The sequence below is a fragment of the Brassica napus genome, chromosome C1 (assembly GCF_020379485.1).
Source record: "Brassica napus cultivar Da-Ae chromosome C1, Da-Ae, whole genome shotgun sequence".
In the NCBI taxonomy this organism is placed as follows: domain Eukaryota; kingdom Viridiplantae; phylum Streptophyta; class Magnoliopsida; order Brassicales; family Brassicaceae; genus Brassica; species Brassica napus.
The window spans coordinates 29,932,076-29,950,208 of NC_063444.1; positions in this window are offsets into that span (position 1 = coordinate 29,932,076).

The window sequence follows — 18,133 nt, forward strand, 5'->3', positions numbered from 1 at the left end:
GTCTAAGGTGCATACGAGAAACAAATCGAATACTAAAGAGTAACTTGAAACCATCTTCTTAGCAACCCTTCCAATTTGTGGCCATGAGTGTATCGCAAAGAGCAGATGCGGTTTCGAACTGCCTTGTCTATGAATCTTCTTAATTGATCAGTCTGGATCCCTCGTTGCTGATGACGCCTTGAATTTCTTTCCTTCCAGATGTAGTACACGGTTGTTTGGAAAAGCATCCTTGCGAGGATTGAGTCGAGGCTTTTTCCTCCCATAGTACGTAGCCGATTGACAGTCCATTCCCAATCTGGGTTGATGTTCCGTCCAACAAGTGGTCTAGCCAGAGATTCCCATATCGTGTAAGAGTATGGGCAGGCGAAGAACAGGTGATCTCTTGTTTCATTTCTCTCTCCACAAAAGCCACAAACCTGAATAATACCCCATGTTCGCATACGACCTCCCGTTGATAACCTGTTCCTTATTGACAGCCATGTTATGAAGGAGAATCTAGGAACCCCCTGTGCGAACCATACCACTTTACACCACTCAACGTTACTTCTCCTCTCTCGTAGTTGATCCCAAGTCCTGGCTGCCGAATACGTGGTCCTGTAATCATCAACCCCATGCTTCCATAATATAATATCGCTACCTGTACCAGGGGAGGGAGGAGCCGCAGCTAAGATCTGGTCATAAAGCTCCCGGTACCGCCGACTCCTACGTCCTCGAATGTTCCACGTATTACCCGTCGCTGCATCACTGACTTTGGCATGGCGTGATATACCCAGATATGTGGCGCCAACCGCTCCTGTAATATTAATCAATTTCCCAATTCCAAGCCAATTGTCAAACCAGAAGTAAGTAGTCCTACCATCCCTGATATCAATTCTAACAAACTCATAGGCCAAATCTCTTAGTTTCAGGAGCTTCCTCCATATCCAAGATCCATTTTGTTCTCCCCTCACATCCCAAAAGGAATTATACCTGAGCAAGTAATGTGTAACCCAACTTACCCATAGAGAAGCTGGTTTTGTGAAAAGTCTCCAAATGAGTTTTAGAGCAAAGGCTCTAGCTGTGTCCTTGAACTTCCTCACACCCAGACCACCTTCGTCCTTAGGCAAACAGAGATCCTCCCAACTGACCTTAGCTTTGTGAGTTTGTGTAGGTGAGCCCGACCAGAGAAACGCGCTGCACATGCTTTCGATGGTGTCATAACACTTGGCTGGTAGGATAAAAGCAGAGCTCCAGAAGTTAACCATGCTTGTAATGACCGACCGGATCAGTTGTAGTCTTCCTGCAAAGGATAGAAATCTGTTGGACCAACACAGAATCTTTCCACGAATCTTTTCTATAAGCGGTTCATAGTCATGGCTGGAAAGTGTCTTCGTTGTTAACGGCATTCCTAGGTACCAGATGGGTAAGGTACCGACACTGATACCCATAGAAGCCGCAGTAGTAAGGAGAGCAGAGATGTTTCTTCCTGTAACATAGATGGACGACTTAGCTACATTTATGTGTAACCCAGAAACTGATGCAAACCGGCGCATTACACCCAGAATACCCAAGAGCGAGTCCGATGTGCCGTTGGTGAAGACAAGTATGTCGTCCGCAAAGCACAAGTGAGTGAGTTTGACATCTTGACACTGCTGATGATAACCAAATTCACCTGCATCTGCAGCTTTGTTGAGCATTTTTGATAATACATTATTTAGGATGACATACAAGTAAGGCGAGAGAGAACAGCCTTGACGGATACCCCTGGCACTCTGAAAAAAACCCTCCAAACTTCCATTCACATTGATAGAAAATGCGGCTGTGGAGATGCATAACCTCATCCAGTGGACAAACTGAAGAGGCATTCCCATTGCTTGGAGCACGGAAGTAATGAAAGACCACTTGACCGTGTCAAACGCCTTAGATATGTCAAACTTGATAGCACAATTTTCCTTGTTCGTGCTCCTGTGGTATCCAGTGACCAGCTCAGAGGCGAGTAGGACGTTTTCTAAAAGTAGACGATCTGTTATGAATGCAGACTGGTTTGCTTCTACCGCATCCGGAAAAATGATCTTTAGCCTATTAGCTAGAACTTTGGAGATGACCTTGTAAAGCAGATTACAGCAAGCGATTGGGCGATAATCCTTTAGAGTCTGTGCAGTAGTTGTCTTAGGTATCAGGGAGAGTATGGTTGCATTCACACCAGCAGGCATGAATCCAAATATGAAGAATGATTGAACTGCCACAATGAAGTCCCTTCCGATGATTGGCCATGCTGCGATAAAAAATTCTTTTGTGAACCCATCTGGACCTGAAACTTTCCCATTTGGAAGTGAATGAAGCGCCTGTTTGATTTCCATTGGTGTGATAGGTCGAACCAGTGCAGCTGAATGATCACCAGGACACCTATAGGTCAGTAAATCTTGCAGAGCAGCTACATAAATTACCTCGCTATTCGGATCCTGTCCTTGTAATAAGGATTGGAAATATGAGACTGCCTCTTTTTTGATATCAGGTAACGAAGTGAGAACTTCTCCGTCAGTCGTAACAAGTCTTCTGATTGTGTTCTTTGCAATCCTCGTTTGAACCATATTGTGGAACACCTTGGTATTTTGATCTCCAACCGATAGCCAGCGAACACAAGACTTCTGCTTGTAGAATTTTTCCTCCACTCGAGCTAAGGCATTCCATCTGTCAGCTGCTTCCGCCGCCCTTGCAAAGTTTCCAGGGGTTGGGTCTAATAGTGCTATGTTTTGACATTCACACAGCCCGTCATAAGCATTCTTTGTACGAGCTGGTAGATCACCATAGTGCGTTTTGTTTAGCTCCCGCAGAGGCTGTTTCAGGAGCTTAAGTTTCCTGTGAAAACGTGAAAGAGCTGCTCTAGAAGGGAACAGCGGTTCCGTTGTATCCCAGATTCGCTGAACTGTCGGCAGGAACTCGTTGTGCTCAGTCAGGTAGTTGAAAAAACGAAATAGTTTTCTAGCATCATTAACAACTCATGTCGTACGGATCAAACACCTTGCATGATCTGAGATTCCACCAGCATCAAAGTGCGCAGAGGAGCTTGGGTATTGACTCATCCAGCTTTGGTTAACTAATGCTCTGTCCAGTTTCTTTCCGATGGGGTCCTCCTCTCGATTGTTCCACCAAGTAAATAAAGCTCCCGTATAGGGAAGATCAGTAACTGAGCAGTCCGCCACTAACTCCTGAAATTGATACATACCCATCAAGTCTCTACGATACTCCAAAGCTCTGGAGTGCTCACTTGAAGCTAGTGTTTCATTAAAATCGCCAATCAAGATCCAAGGAAGCTTCAGGTGACCATAAGCATCTTTTGTGCCTCTGAGTTCCTCCCATAATCTGGTTCTTTCCACTGCAGTGTTATACGCATCTATGGCTGAACAAATATATTGTTCTCCGGTGGATGGATTCTGAATAGCACAAGTGATCACCTGTGCACTCGTGTGCAGTTGTGTGACTACAACTTCATCCGTCCAGCAAAACCAGATTCTCCCCAAAGGATGATATGCGTAGTTTGTAAGAGAGTTCCATCCCGGCATAGCAACATTCATACACCACTGATGGTTTGATTCCTGGACTCGTGTCTCAACTAGGCAGCCATAAGAAGGCTTTTCCTCCTGTAACCATGATCTGAGGGCTCGATGCTTGCGTGGTAGATTGAATCCACGCATGTTCCATGCAAAGAAAGAAGTCATAACTTCCTACTGGAAGTTTTTTTTGACGTTCCGTGCCTGCCACCGTTGCTCATGTCTTTAGAACCAGTTACTCTCCCCCGAAGTTGCCTTGGCACCGATCCCTGTTGCCTACTTCTCGATGCAACCTGCAATTCCTTCTCTTTTTTGCCATCCACTATATTTCCCCGAAACTCGCCCTCTTCAACTTCCGTTCCACTTTCTTCTAAGCATGTCTCCTCCTCTTCATCGATGTCCTGTAAAGGACTAAATCTTGACGGGGATATCATAAACTCCTTTTCTCCTTTCCTGTCGCTTGATGCCTTCACTCCTTTTCCGTTTACCCACACGTCAATTGTATTGGTCTTAGAAAGCTCCTTAGATGATTCAGATATCTTGATCGCTTCTTTCTCGTCTGAAGATGCGACAGGTGTAAGCTCTTCCAGGTCCTTAATTAGATGCTCCATAGCGTTTCCCTCCTTAGGCATTGTCTCCACTACTTCCACAATCCCAGTCTCTTCCCCTCCACTCATCTTATCATCCTTCACACCAATTTCCTTGCTACCCTCCACTTCTTTGCCTTTGCCTCCGACAGATATCCCTTCACGCGGCATGGAGGCATAGGTAGTTTCCCCTGTCCTCTTACTCAGGATGTTAATCTCCTTACTCGAACAGTCCTGTCCCTTATGTCCCCACCTGCAGCAGACATTGCAGCGGGGAGGGAGCCAAGGATAATTGACTTCACTATTAAATATTACTGAGTACGAATTTATTAATAATTGTTTTTTTTTTCAATTCTGTTAACTATTCTATATTTTTCATTTTCTATAGTTTAGCTCACATATATTGACAAAATACTTAGTACCCATAAACTTTATATAATTTTTAAATATTTTTATACAATAATTTGACACAATTTTTTTGTTAACGTACAATAATTCAGCAAAAATACATAATAAATTTAAAATAAATTAATTGCAACAAAAAAACTTTTGACACAAAAAATAAGAAAAATATTTACAATATTGTTTCTCAGGTTTTATCAAATCCACACAAAAGTGAATCTCAGCCAAAGCTTAGAAAAATTAATTAAAAGAAAAAAAAAACAACAATAAAATATTATTACATAATCAAAACATTTTTTTTGAAAAACATTTTTTGAAAAATAAAATAACAACTATAATAAAGAAAAATTGATAATTTCTTGACAATCTATAACTTTGACCTGTGACAAATAATATTTTAGAAAAAATACATAATATAATAAACAGAAAAATTAATAAAAACCAAAAGAAGATAAACTCATTATAGCATTGCTTTACATGTTTTATAAAATCCGCATCAATAAGAATAAAAATGGAATCACACGAAAAAGTTCATTCGGTTAAAAAAACCAAGTTAAAAAAATTAATAAGATAAAAGATGGATAACCATATTTGAAGATTATTATATATATTCAAAATATACAATATAAAATAATAAACAGTAAAATAATAATAATAAACAGTAAAATAGTAAAAATAAAATATAACTCAAAGCATATAAATTTTAAGAATAAAAATATAAAATTCATAAGAACAAAAAGGAAGAAATGACTATCAAACCATTGACCATCCATCCAATTACTTTTCTAACAAAGTATAACGATTTTATGACAAAATGTTTATCAGCTGGAAACTTAGAAATTCATTATGAAAAAAGCTTTCAAGAATATTTTGAAAAAAACAACTCCGTCATCGGCTTCCATCATCTACAAACATCAGTAGACGGTTGTACCTAGATGCAGTTTACGTATACAGTATAACAATGTTGTACAAAGGTGAAAAAATGTAAGTGAAACCTACATTGATAAAATTTGTTGGACGCAGGCCTATAATCTCGGAGATCAATGCTAGAGTCGTATTAAGAAAACATTGCATGGAGTATTGGTTAAAAGAAAACTTAAGTGTTACTCAATCACTTTACAAACAATGAATGGTACAATATAATGTCACCCGAACAACATCAACAAGAGATACAAGAACAGTTATGTCTAGATGCAAATGATTAAATTCATCTACTTTAACTGATATGTGGTGAATCTCTTTTTATTGCTTGACATTTGAACAATTGCAACTACTTTTATGTATTTCAACAATAACAATTATTTGTATTATGTTGGCCACAAATATACAAATATTATTACTCTTTTACAATTAATTTTTGTCTAACTTTCTTTTCTCAAACATATACACTACATAAAATAAACATTTATACAATACACTAAAAACTCAATAGTTTAACCGAAAAACAAACAAATATCTATCAAGAAAAATTTATATAACTCCAAAAGAATAATTCCACCACATTATTACAATTCAGTTCCTAAGGCACCAATAACAACACGTCACATCCTTTCTACAAAATCCAAAAAAAAAACAAACAAATAACATATGTGATTCGCGCAAATGGCAAACAATCCGCGCGTAGCAAACACATGTATTTACGTGTTTTTCTTTTTGGAACATCAACTTTGTTTTATCTTTAAGTTCAACTATATTTAATTTGGTGCAAGTCATCTATTTATTCGATTTTTATTGAATCGATCAATGAATACCACCTACACTCATGTCTCTGGATCAAAAAATAATTTTAAATTCATTAGAGAATAAAATATACGAACCCGGCGCTACGCGCCGGAATACCACTAGTATTTTATAGAAAAGAGGATGATACAACGAAGATGATAAAACATACAACATGAATGTATATCTTATTCTTTACATAAGAATTAAAGAATGTTTTTTCCACTAACATTATAAACGAAATTAAATTCTGAAGCTTAAAGATGAAAGATGGTTAATATAAAGAGACGAGAGAAGAAGGAAGAGTGGCCATCCAATCATCTTTATCAACGAAAGTTTTAGGATTTAAGAGAAAGTCAACTTCTTTAGCTGAGAGATTCTTCTCCCACCCAACTCTTCCCTTCTTATTTGCTCCTTTTCCTGTGCTGTTTACCTCCACAAATATAAATTTATCCCTGATCATATTGTTTGTAGTTCGTTATTATCGTTAGAATATGTTTTCCAAATATATAACACAATCAATTGGAAGTAAAAGAGAGAAAGAATTACGTACTCTTGGCCTTTATAATGCCAAGCATCCCAACCTTGAGGAACAACGACATTCGACATGTGTGTTCCATAAAAGACAACTCTAGAGTAGCCTCGGTAAGCTCTTCCCAGGAATGTCTTACCAGTTCCTTTGATCACACATTTATTGAACACAAATTCACTTGTGTCTTGCTCGCTTTCCCTCCCTTGCGCAGTTATGAATCCTGCTAACATTTATCTGTTATTCACCATTTTCTTTGATGTTACTCCTTTAACATTTATTACGCAGTTCTGCATCCAAACAACAACTCATTTAGATATATTTTGGCTCAACATCAACGGGAAAACAGAGAAAAAAATAACAGTTTTTGTTTGGTATGTTGAGTCTTGGTGGGTTTTGTTTGGCATGTTCGTTTGTGACTTTGCCTAGGCTTCAAACTGACTCCCACTACAAGCAAACAAAAGATTTCCAACGGCAGATTTCGTCAGAAATTCGTCGAGAATTTCCAGTGGTTTCCGGTCGGATGTAGTCATGACAAAAAAAATGACGAAAGCAGCCGTGAAAACCGCCGTCGGTAATTCTTCGAAAATAATTACCGACGAAAGTTAGATCATCGGAAGTTTTTCAGACGAATCTTTTCATCTCCATCATTGATCCCGTAAATATACATTATTATCTTTTTGTACAATATTTTTATATCAACATCCCTATACTTAACCCACGTGCTTTTATTGAGAGAATATATGAGATTACTTGGAATATAGATTGGCCTCTTCCCCATATGAAATCAACGGCACCTTCGATGTAACATTTGTGGAAGTAGTGGCGACCAAGTAAGTTGTTTGATACAAAAACGGTGTTTATGCTGGTGATGTTTGTTGGAATCATACAATAAATAATTTAAGGATAATGATTAGATTCTTGAGGTCTAGAAGAAATCTTGAAAGAATCAAATAAGAAAAAGGAACATGAGATTTTATTGATCAAAAATTGCATTACAAGAATAATTCTAGTGTAAAGTGAATCTAAAATCTATAAAATCCGAAGTGTTCTAGATCTAAATAGAAAAGAGAGAGATCCTCTGCTAAAGAGAGATGTCTCTTTATTTATACAAGGAAGAAGCTAGGGCTCCATAGTAAAATGAGCTTAGCTCATTGTCTAATGGGCCTTGGGAGAGGATGTAAATTCACCCCCAATAGTAAGCTCTCCAAGTTCGCAGATAGAGATGAAATCGTTCTCTGCGAATTTTACGAATAGGGTTTATGAGACAATGAACTAGACACATACCCATGTCGCAGATGATTGTTATGAACGGACCGTCATGGTTAGGTTGCCATAAATGAAGTGTCATAGACAGACCGTCTCGGGCGAGCTGTCATCGATATACTTCTAATTCTAATCAGACTTCTTACTCCGGGATGGTTGCGCAAATGATCTGTGAAGACAGTGTTCTGAACCACCGGAGCAAGTTGCCATGGATGAAGCGTCAATCGACTAACTGCCAAGAACAAGTCGCCATATACATCATCATGAACGTACCACCATGGACGAACCGTCACAATCAAATCACCACGGTGGACATGTCTTCGTGGTATTGTTGCGGTCCATGTGTAGATGGAATGAATGGTGGAGTCGGCGCGTCGGGTCGTCTTGTTGATCAGCATGTTGCCATGACCGAACGTATATCTCGTGCCACTTCGGAGACTATGAGCTCGTCTTTGAGGTGGAGAAAAAACAAGCATCCGAGGTAGAGATCACGTAACTGCCGAGATCGAACTCGACTTATGCATGATCTTGACAACGAGCTCATCATGAGATCATCAGATTTTCTGTGACCATAAAAATAATATGGTCAAAACGTGGAATACGTGTGTATCTCATAATGTTTGATATGTATATAAAAGCTAGACAAATAACTTTCTAAATACGTAACAAGACACGTTACAAGACACTTATCTTTGGCATGGAGAAGAAGTGTCTCGAGATGAACCCGGTGTTGTGGTCGTGTCTCTTGGGAGAGCTTTCTTGAAATAGAATCAAGGGGTTTATGCCACAACACCTTCACCAAAGCCCCTTTTACTCCAAGAAAAGAACTGAGCTGCATTTGTGGTGTTCAGTTCGGGATCAATGGCGAAGCGTCACCACGTCTCCATCACAAGAAGCTGAGAAGCGTTTTATTCAAACACAAGAACAAGCTCAGCCGCGGTCTCTCGAGCAGCTCAAAGGTTTGAGGACGATGACCATGAGTTGACCGTGAAGAGACACCGTACTGGTCATGTCCTCTGTTTTCTTCTGTTCCTTTTGGAGCTTGAATCAGAGCTTGAAGCAGTCGACAATGAGGAACCATCTCGCGTACGGAAGAAGAGGCACATCTGAGCTCTTCTTCCACGTCTCTTCGCAGTCCCTTGTCGCTGTTTCTCCCGAATGTCTTCGTTTTAGACATCTGAGAAGCGAAGGCTGAGCTTGTTCGGAGAAGCCAAGCTCCGTTGGTCATCTCCTGCGGCTGAAAGTTCTCAACTTTTCTGGTAATGGGTTTATCGGTTGCTTGCCTGACTCCACGGGGACTGTGTTAACCTCATGGCCTTGGATGTTAGTGGGAATTCACTGACTGGGAAGTTGCCGGTTTGGATATCTCAAAATGGTTCTCATGATAACTCGACTAGAGGTATCAAGAAGATCCAGGTGCTGGATTTGTCGAGCAATTCTTTCTCTGAAGCCAATTTGTCTTTGAGGTGGTAATGAGATTAAGTAGTCTCGGCTCGCTCAACTCGCCTAAAGAACCTGTTCCTCAACGCTCCATGACTAACCGCAGAGACAAGAGTCTTCTCTAGCACTTATGTCACTTCCCCAGAGTTTCTGCTATTTAGTCTCAGATAAAGACAAGGGCTTTTGAAGAAGAAGAAAGCTCACGGAGTCGTATGCTCATGTGAGAACTCGTCTAGCAGTGATGTTTGTTTGTGGCATCTCTCCATGAGATTAGTCCACTTCAGTTCTCGTCACAGGTGATGTCGAGATGCATGATGTGTTGTGATTTTGCATAGTTTTAGCTTTGTTATTTCATATATATTCATGCATTAACCTTACATTTATTTGCATTTAGAGTCTATTGCATGTACATTTGCATCTTGTAGGTGTTGGATGAATTGTTTGGAGTTTTGGAGGTGATTAGAGCACAAAAGGAGCTTTCGAGGAGTCTTGAACCGAACGTGTGAAAGACAAGAATGGATGAAGGTCTTAAAGATATCTTTTGAAACTTGTCTTTTGGGAAGACATGGTAAATTGAGTTAGCTTTACAATGGAGGTGGTTTCAAGTCGTTTGGAGCTGTATTGAGGGATTTATGATCAAAATACTACACACATATGAGTATGACATTCCTAGCGGCCACCCTAGCAACATCAACAATAGCCTTCGAATTTTAAGCCTTTAGACTCATTTTTATTCACTTAAAACCTATAAAACTCATTACTATTCATTATTCTTCTTATTTTTGGTATTCTAAAGGTGTGTGCAACATGGAGAAAGTGGAGAAAACTTTAATGAGTGAGTTTTATCTCTTTAAAGCTTGCAACATGGGGGATGAGTTGTCTATCATGAGTTTGGTGGCTCTTTTGGCCTAACTTTCTCTACCTTTTCTGAAGAGCCAAGACTACTTTGGCCATATGAAGGGGAAAAAGGTGTTCTATAATGGAAGAAAGTGAAGAATAACTTTTATGAGTGTGTTTTATGCTTTATGCTTTCACATGATGGATGTGTTGTCATCCTCCTTTACTTAGGCTATAAAAGAGACTGCAAGGGGAAGGAGGAAGACACACAATACACAGAGTACAATACAACAAAAAGTAGAGAGTGAAAGTTTTATAGTTTCATATTTTGTATTTTGAGAGTTTGAGAGAAAACATTTGTTCTTGAGCTGTTCTTCATTGTTCATCATCTATTCTTGAGTTTTAATTTCGTTTTGCTTGTTTAATCCTTGTTTATCTTTATTCTCTGTTGTATCTACTTGAATATGCTTCAATCTATTATGAGATTAAGTGTTTTCATGGAGATTAGTGAGTAGTTTCCTTAAGAATTCATGGGTTAGGGAGATTAGAGTAACTTAGTGAAGATCTATGGTGTTATTGTATTAGATCCTTGTATGAACTTGCTTGTTGAGTATTTTTAATGCTTGTTTAGTCTTGATCACTCTAAACCTGATTTCTAAACACTTCTCATCAGACATGATTAGATGAAGTGTTTGAATCAACTCAACTAAGCTCTAGTGAGATTAGCCAAGGACACTTGATGTTAAAATTGCTAGATAGTTATTAAACTTGAACTTAAAGATTGCTTGATTGAATTAAGCCAAAGACATTTGATGTTTAATGATTTCTAAGCAAATGGACATTTACCTAGACATAGGACTTGTCTAAAATTGTGTTTAGACTTAAGAGATTACTTTGATTGAAAGCTTGTCACCTAGATTGGATCTTAGTTACTTGAAGTCAATTCCCAATACCCATGGATTCACTTGTCTAAATTGATTAAAACCTTGTTGTATTGCTCTGTTTGTTATTGTTACTTGTCACACACTCACCACTATTGAATCTGCTTAGCTTAAGAAATGACTTGTACTCTCACTGATTCACATCACTAGGACTGGTTCGACATTCACCCCACTATACTACAACATTTGCAATAGGCAGAAAAACCTATTATCAATGCATTCATACCACAAACTTGGTCTCAGGTTGAAATGGTTGCAGCGATAGGCTCTGATCTGATTTTTCTCAGAGGCATCGCTGCTGTAAGGTCTAGCATGAGCTGAATCTTCTGAATTCTTGTTCCCCTTTGTTCTTGGAGGAAGACTTGGAGGAAAGAGGAGAAGCAATGCAATTAGAAGCTCTCTGAATCAATCCGTCGAACAAGACGTGTGCAGATCCGAACCTCGACAACTTTCGCTTCGTCTCTCTTATGCTCTCTGTTCCTGAAACAAACGAGGCCTCTCCTCATCTCCTTCAACACGCTGAGAAGCTCCTGAGGAACCTTAGGGCTTTTGACCCGTCTGTCAATGGCGTCGCCCGAGCGTTTTGATTGTCTTTCTTAATGTTTCATACCAGAAAGTAGCGGCTCCGACGTCGTTGATCTTTGTCATCGTCTTTCTCCTGTGGCCACGAGATCCCGATGACCTTCCAAGGCTCTCTCTCCTCGTCTTCTTCACGACTTTCGCTTGACCTTGACCAGTCCGAGAAGACCAATCCCAGAAGCTTCACCGGCGGAACGATATTCAATCATCGAGATCGCCATCGCCGCTCCGAGCCATCTCCGTGAGCCGAAGGACCAGACGGTGAGCTGAGAGTCTTGGGTTCGTTGGTGGGTACGTCAAAAGCAAAGCATTCATGTTGGTTGAAGAAAGCTTCGAACTTTGACCTGTTATGGTCAATATCTCTTGCTCCGTAGAACCAAAGCCGATTGGTGAAGAAACGAGACGACATTGTTGCTTTTTTTTTTGTTAGATCTTGATTCTCTCAAGTTTGATATGCTTCGAAGATAGTTCTCTTTGTCCCCCTCCTTCTAGCGCCAACTGTTTGATCAAAAAACGGTGTTTATGCTGGTGATGTTTGTTGGAATCATACAATAAAGAATCTAAGGATAATGATTAGATTCTTGAGGTTTAGGAGAAATCTTCAAAAAATCAAATGAGAAAAAGGAACATAAGATTTTATTGATCAAAGATTGCATTACAAGAATAATTACTAGTGTAAAGTAAATCTAAAATCTATAAAATCCTTATGAGAAGTGTTCTAGATCTAAATAGAAAAGAGATAGATCCTTTTTTAAAGAGAGATGTCTCTTTATTTATACAAGGAAAAAGTTAGGGCTCCATAGTAAAATGAGCCTAGCTCATTGTCTAATGGGCCTTGGGAGAGGATGTAAATCCACCCCCAACATAAGTCAGCAAGTGTGTCTTGGACACTGATGAATCTACAGCCATAGAACGACGCCTTGTCCGCCATTAGTATAGCCGATGGACAGTGGCGGAGCCACATGTAGTAAGACGGGGGCCGCTGAACCCAACAAAATTTCAAAAATTAGTGTAAGTTACTAAATCCCAGTCTATATGCCCCCATTCTAAAACAACGTTTGCCCCCATAGATTTGCTTAAACCCCCTAAAAATACACGTAACAATAACATAGATAAGAACATTTAATATTTGTGCCCCCAATAAAATTATTTCCAGCCTCCGCCACTGCCGATGGAGCTACCTTTATATCATTATAAGCCAGGTTCGAAAACGCGGGCACGGAGGCCGATTACACAGCGTTGGAGCGTTAGGCAGAGTTCAACCAAGGCGATTTCGTCTTAATAGTTCAATAAATCGGTTTCACAAAAAAAAAATCATATTTTTAGGGTTTAAATGCTTGAAATCGGAAATTAGATGTGAAATCTACATATTTGATGAAAAAACATTAAGAAAAAAGCAACATTAGAGTGAGAGATGTCAGATCTGTATTATAAGCCATGGTAGAAATTGCAGAAAACCTAATCGATAACTAAAGGAAGAAGAAGAATTATTTACGGTTCTGCCATTCATTAAAAGAAAACATTAAAAAAAGAAAAATTGCAATATTGGGGTCGAACACGTGACTCGATGGTCATTTAATAGCTACTCTTCCAACAGACCACGTAATACAATATTTATTACATAGAAAATCAATTACTATATATATATTTACTCATAAAACTAAAAAAGCCTTAAAATTAATCTCCGATTAATCGTCGATCAATCTCCAATTTTTCGTTAACTCGCTAGGCCTATACTGACCGCCCGACTCACGCCTAGCGCGATTCCGAATATGGGTTATAAGTATTACTAGATTTTGACCTGCGCTTCGAAAGCGCGGGATTATCTTTTGCTGACATATTTATTAATCCGTCTGTTTGTTCATTAATATTTTTAGACCTAGGCGTTTAGTTTTGGTTACAATTTGTTTCTTTTTTTATTCGGTTTCTGTTTTGGTTTCCATTTTTTTTTCTAGTTCAAGAGATATAGGAACCTTTCAATTATTTATGAATTTGGGTTTTAGTTACTAGTTTTCAGTTTGGTTTGGATAACAATGTTAAAAACCAACTAATATTGTAGTTCTTTGTTCTGGTTCGATTTCTAATTTTCAGATAATTTTCAATAATTTGTGTAAAAATCAATTAGGGTATCAGATAACTCAGATAAATTAGATGTTCCTGATAAAAAAAAATACTTGGGTGATTCAGTTCTATCTGAAAATTATGATAATTTTAAATATTTTGATAAAAATTAATAAAATAATCTGATATTTTTGGTAGTTCGGTTTATAGGTAGTAATTTTAGAATATTTGATAATTGGAAAATAAATATTTAATATTTTTAGGTACATAAACTATATTTTAGTACCCATTTGATTTTTCGGTTTGGTTCTGATTTGGTTTCCATTTATCTGTTTCACAGATACATAGACCGTTCATATATTTCTAAACATCGATTTGGTTTCGTTTCATTTTTTTTGCTTGGTTTCATTTTTGGTTCTGTTTTAATACTATGTTTTTGGTTCTCGATTTAGTTAGAACAAAACTAGATATAAAATTGTATATATTTAAGAGAAATAAAGGCTTAAGAATACTTACATTCTCATATGCTAAGATGATATCCATAGTTTATCATGATGTAGAAATGTATTGCTTATGTGAGTGTTTTTTTTTGTTGGAATTGTGCTGTTTAAAAATCGTTAGGTAAGTTTGTATCTAATCTATTAAAAGGAGAGTACAAATTTAAATTACCCCTTAGTTTTGCAAGTTATTTACAATGACATGCCACTGAAGTTATTAATTAACCTACATTTTAGGATTTTTTGTCTTTTCCTCTTTAATTAATGCATTTCCAAAATCAAATTCTAACTAAAAACAAACATGGGAACAATAATTAATAAATCTAACTTATAGTATTATTTATTTTTCCTATTTTATTATATATATATATATATGTGTTTGGAAATAATTAATTATATATATATATATCGTAATTAAATACATACATTATATGAGCATTTAGGTACCTGTTCGGGTACGGATTGATTTTTTGGGTATCAGATTTTTAGGTTTAAAATTAAACTTTGTTCGAATATGATAAATTTTCGGACGGGGTTCGGACACGGATCATTCCGGGTTCAGATAGATTTATAGAAACCTAAAAATATCTAAATAATTTATGTGTTTAGAAATATCTTTAAATAATTTATAAGAAAATAAAAGTTAATACCCGCACACCCGTGCAGGTCAAGCTCTAGTTTATAATTATAGTGTAGCTCAAAATTTTTAGAAGGTCAACAATATTCCAACGAATATTTGTATAGATACAATGAAAGTTGATATATATTGTGGATTCAATATTTTAATAATCGTAACAAAAGTTTAAGTTCTTTTTTTTACTAATAATTAAGTTCATATATATTAATAGATAATATAATATTTTTAATATATTTGTAGATTGTAATCAATACCAAAAAAGTGGAGCTAATAATATTTTTGTAGATTTTCTTTTATTTTATTTAAAATTATTACAACATTATTATTTGAAAATTTCCTTGTTACTATTTTCTCATAAGCAATATCTTTGGTGATTTAGTGTTTTAATATTAATACTTAAATATATACTAGCTTTTGATCTCCGCGCTCGCGCGGGTGTATATTTTGCATAATTATATATTTTTGTTAGTTGTAGGCCAAGTTCTAAAAGGCGGCTGGTGTGGCCGATTAAGCGGCGGAGTAACGCTAGGGAGGTTAAGTGAGGTGATTTCGTCTTATTTGGCCAATAACTCGGAGTCCTAAAAAAAAAATCATGTTTTTGAGGTTTTAAGCTTAAATCGGGTTCTAAATGTTAAATCTGTGAGTATTAAGCATAAACATCAAGAAAAACACATGAAACAAAGGTATGGCGGCTCTGAAATTATGTTTGCGAAACCCTAAAACATTTTGGGGAAGAAGATGATAAAAATTACAACAATACCATTAATGAAAAAAAAAGAAGCAAAACACGCACGCAGAGCATCGAACCCACGACCTGTACATCACCAAGTTCATGAATTCTTCCTATAACATCTGTGAGATAAAAAAGAGAAACATATGTAACGACTTATATCATCTAACATAAATGTTTTTAAACAATATGAATATAACAGAAATTGAGATTACCTATGAGGAAAGCTGACTTTTTGGTTCCATTTTCAATTTCTTCATAATTAGCAAGAGATAAGAAAATTCTATCATCAACTAAATCTGATTTTTATAGCACAGCGTCTTCTGCTATAACCATCTTGTATTTGTAGTTGGTAGTTCGATATTGACAACCAGCTGCAGTGACGGTAACATGTTCAATAACTCCCCATGAATCTATAGGTAAGACACGTTGAATTCGTTGCATGAGAGATCGTTTGCTAGTAGCATGGATCTTGTTACCCCAAGAAAAACACAGTCATATTAGAAAAATTTGTGACATTAGTAATACAATGAAAGGAAGAAACGTGTGTTACAAACCTTACCCATTGATCTGCTAAGATCATCTCGCAAGTATCACCTGCATAAGGTGTGTTTGGCTTCCATGAATGTAAACATTTCACTTAAACTCTACAGTTGTCTTTGAATGGCCTGAGTTTTGTGAGAGGAAAAAATGTAGTCATCTTAGACATGTTGAAGTTTTGTGTTTTCTTTGATATATATGATTTCGGGAATAGATGATGAGACATATATAGTTGTGATGAAAAATGGGATCCCGTTAGGTTAATTCGTAATAATTAAATGGTAGATTTTGGTAGTTATAATTTAAACGCAGAATCAATGGCAAAATCTTTGTAAAATTATTTAATGTACATTCATTATATTTTATCTAATAGGGAAAAGAGAATATTCGATCTTTAGAGATAAGCATTACTCGGTTGGCAAGTTTTTTGAAAGATAATTACTTGATTGCGTTAGTTATTTGATCCCTTTTTTAAATGCTGACTGCGTACAATTAGGAAAAAATATTATTTGTTGATTTGTTTTTTTATTATCGTAAATTTAGGAGTCGTTTTTTGGAATGTTTTGTAGTATGGAAGGAAAGAAGTTTAATTATGTAAAATTTTATATGCAAAATCTAAGCTAATATGATATTTAAGGAGCATATTATACGCATATACAAAAATATAACAAATTTATAAACAATAATAAATATTTTACTTTGCGAACCAAAATCTAAACCATAAAACAACCAAACCGTACCTTTATAAAATTAATATACTAAATGTTGGTATGCATAGTCACACTACAAGAAAACATAAGTTTAACGACGGCGGTATTCCTTGTGAGTTCGTCGTAAAAGAGGCTTTACGAGGAATTAGCGAGGAAACACGTTTCGTTGTTACTCGTTCGTCGTAACGCATATTTCCTCGCCAATTCGTCGTAACTTAGTGAGGAAAAGATTTCGTCGTAAAGACGAAGTACATCATTTCGTCGTAAAGACCACATAAATATTCCACGTAAGAAGGTCGCTATATTTCCTCGTAAATACCTCGAAAGGTGTTCTTCGTAAACTACACGTAAATATCTCGAAAGTGTTTCCTCGTAAAGTACACATAAGTACCACGATAGTATTTCCTCGTAAAATACTCGTTTATCTTTCCTCGTCATTTCCTCGTAAATGTTTCCTACTAAAATACTCGTTTATTCTTCCTCGTCATTTCCTCGTAAAGTTTCCACGTAAATAGGTCGTAAATTAGCTACGAATTTACTTCGTTTTTTTATTTTACAGAATTCAAAAATATAATTAAAAAAATAATTAAAAATATTTAATTTATTAATAAAATTATTTTTTTTTAAAAAATCAATACCAAAATATTTTATATATAAATAAGTTTTGAATTTATAATTCAAAAACCGAAAAAAGAACTAAGAGTCGTTCATCGCCCGGTAGAATTCATCACTCCTCCTCTCTACATCCGCCTCGGGATGTGTGTCGGATGATGACTCGTCTGGTATGGGATTTTGTCGTCGCATGTTCCTCAACAAGAACTCCCATTCAGATTTGTGGCCGCTACAACGTCCAAGAAGCCCTCGAGTCCACCCACACGAGCTGTGAACGCAGATCGCGTCGAGTCCATCTCATTACGCAGCTGAGCGGACTCTCTACGCAGCTGCTCAGACTCTCTATGCAGTGCAGTGACTTCATCTTCCCGTGTCTGAGCATAAGACGATGTCGCTCTCAGAACATCGTTAACGGAACCAATCCCCAACGTACGTCCCTTTTTCTTAGGGACAACCTTAAAAACAAAATAAATAAATATTGTTAGTAAAAATTTAAAGTTAAATTAAATGAATAAT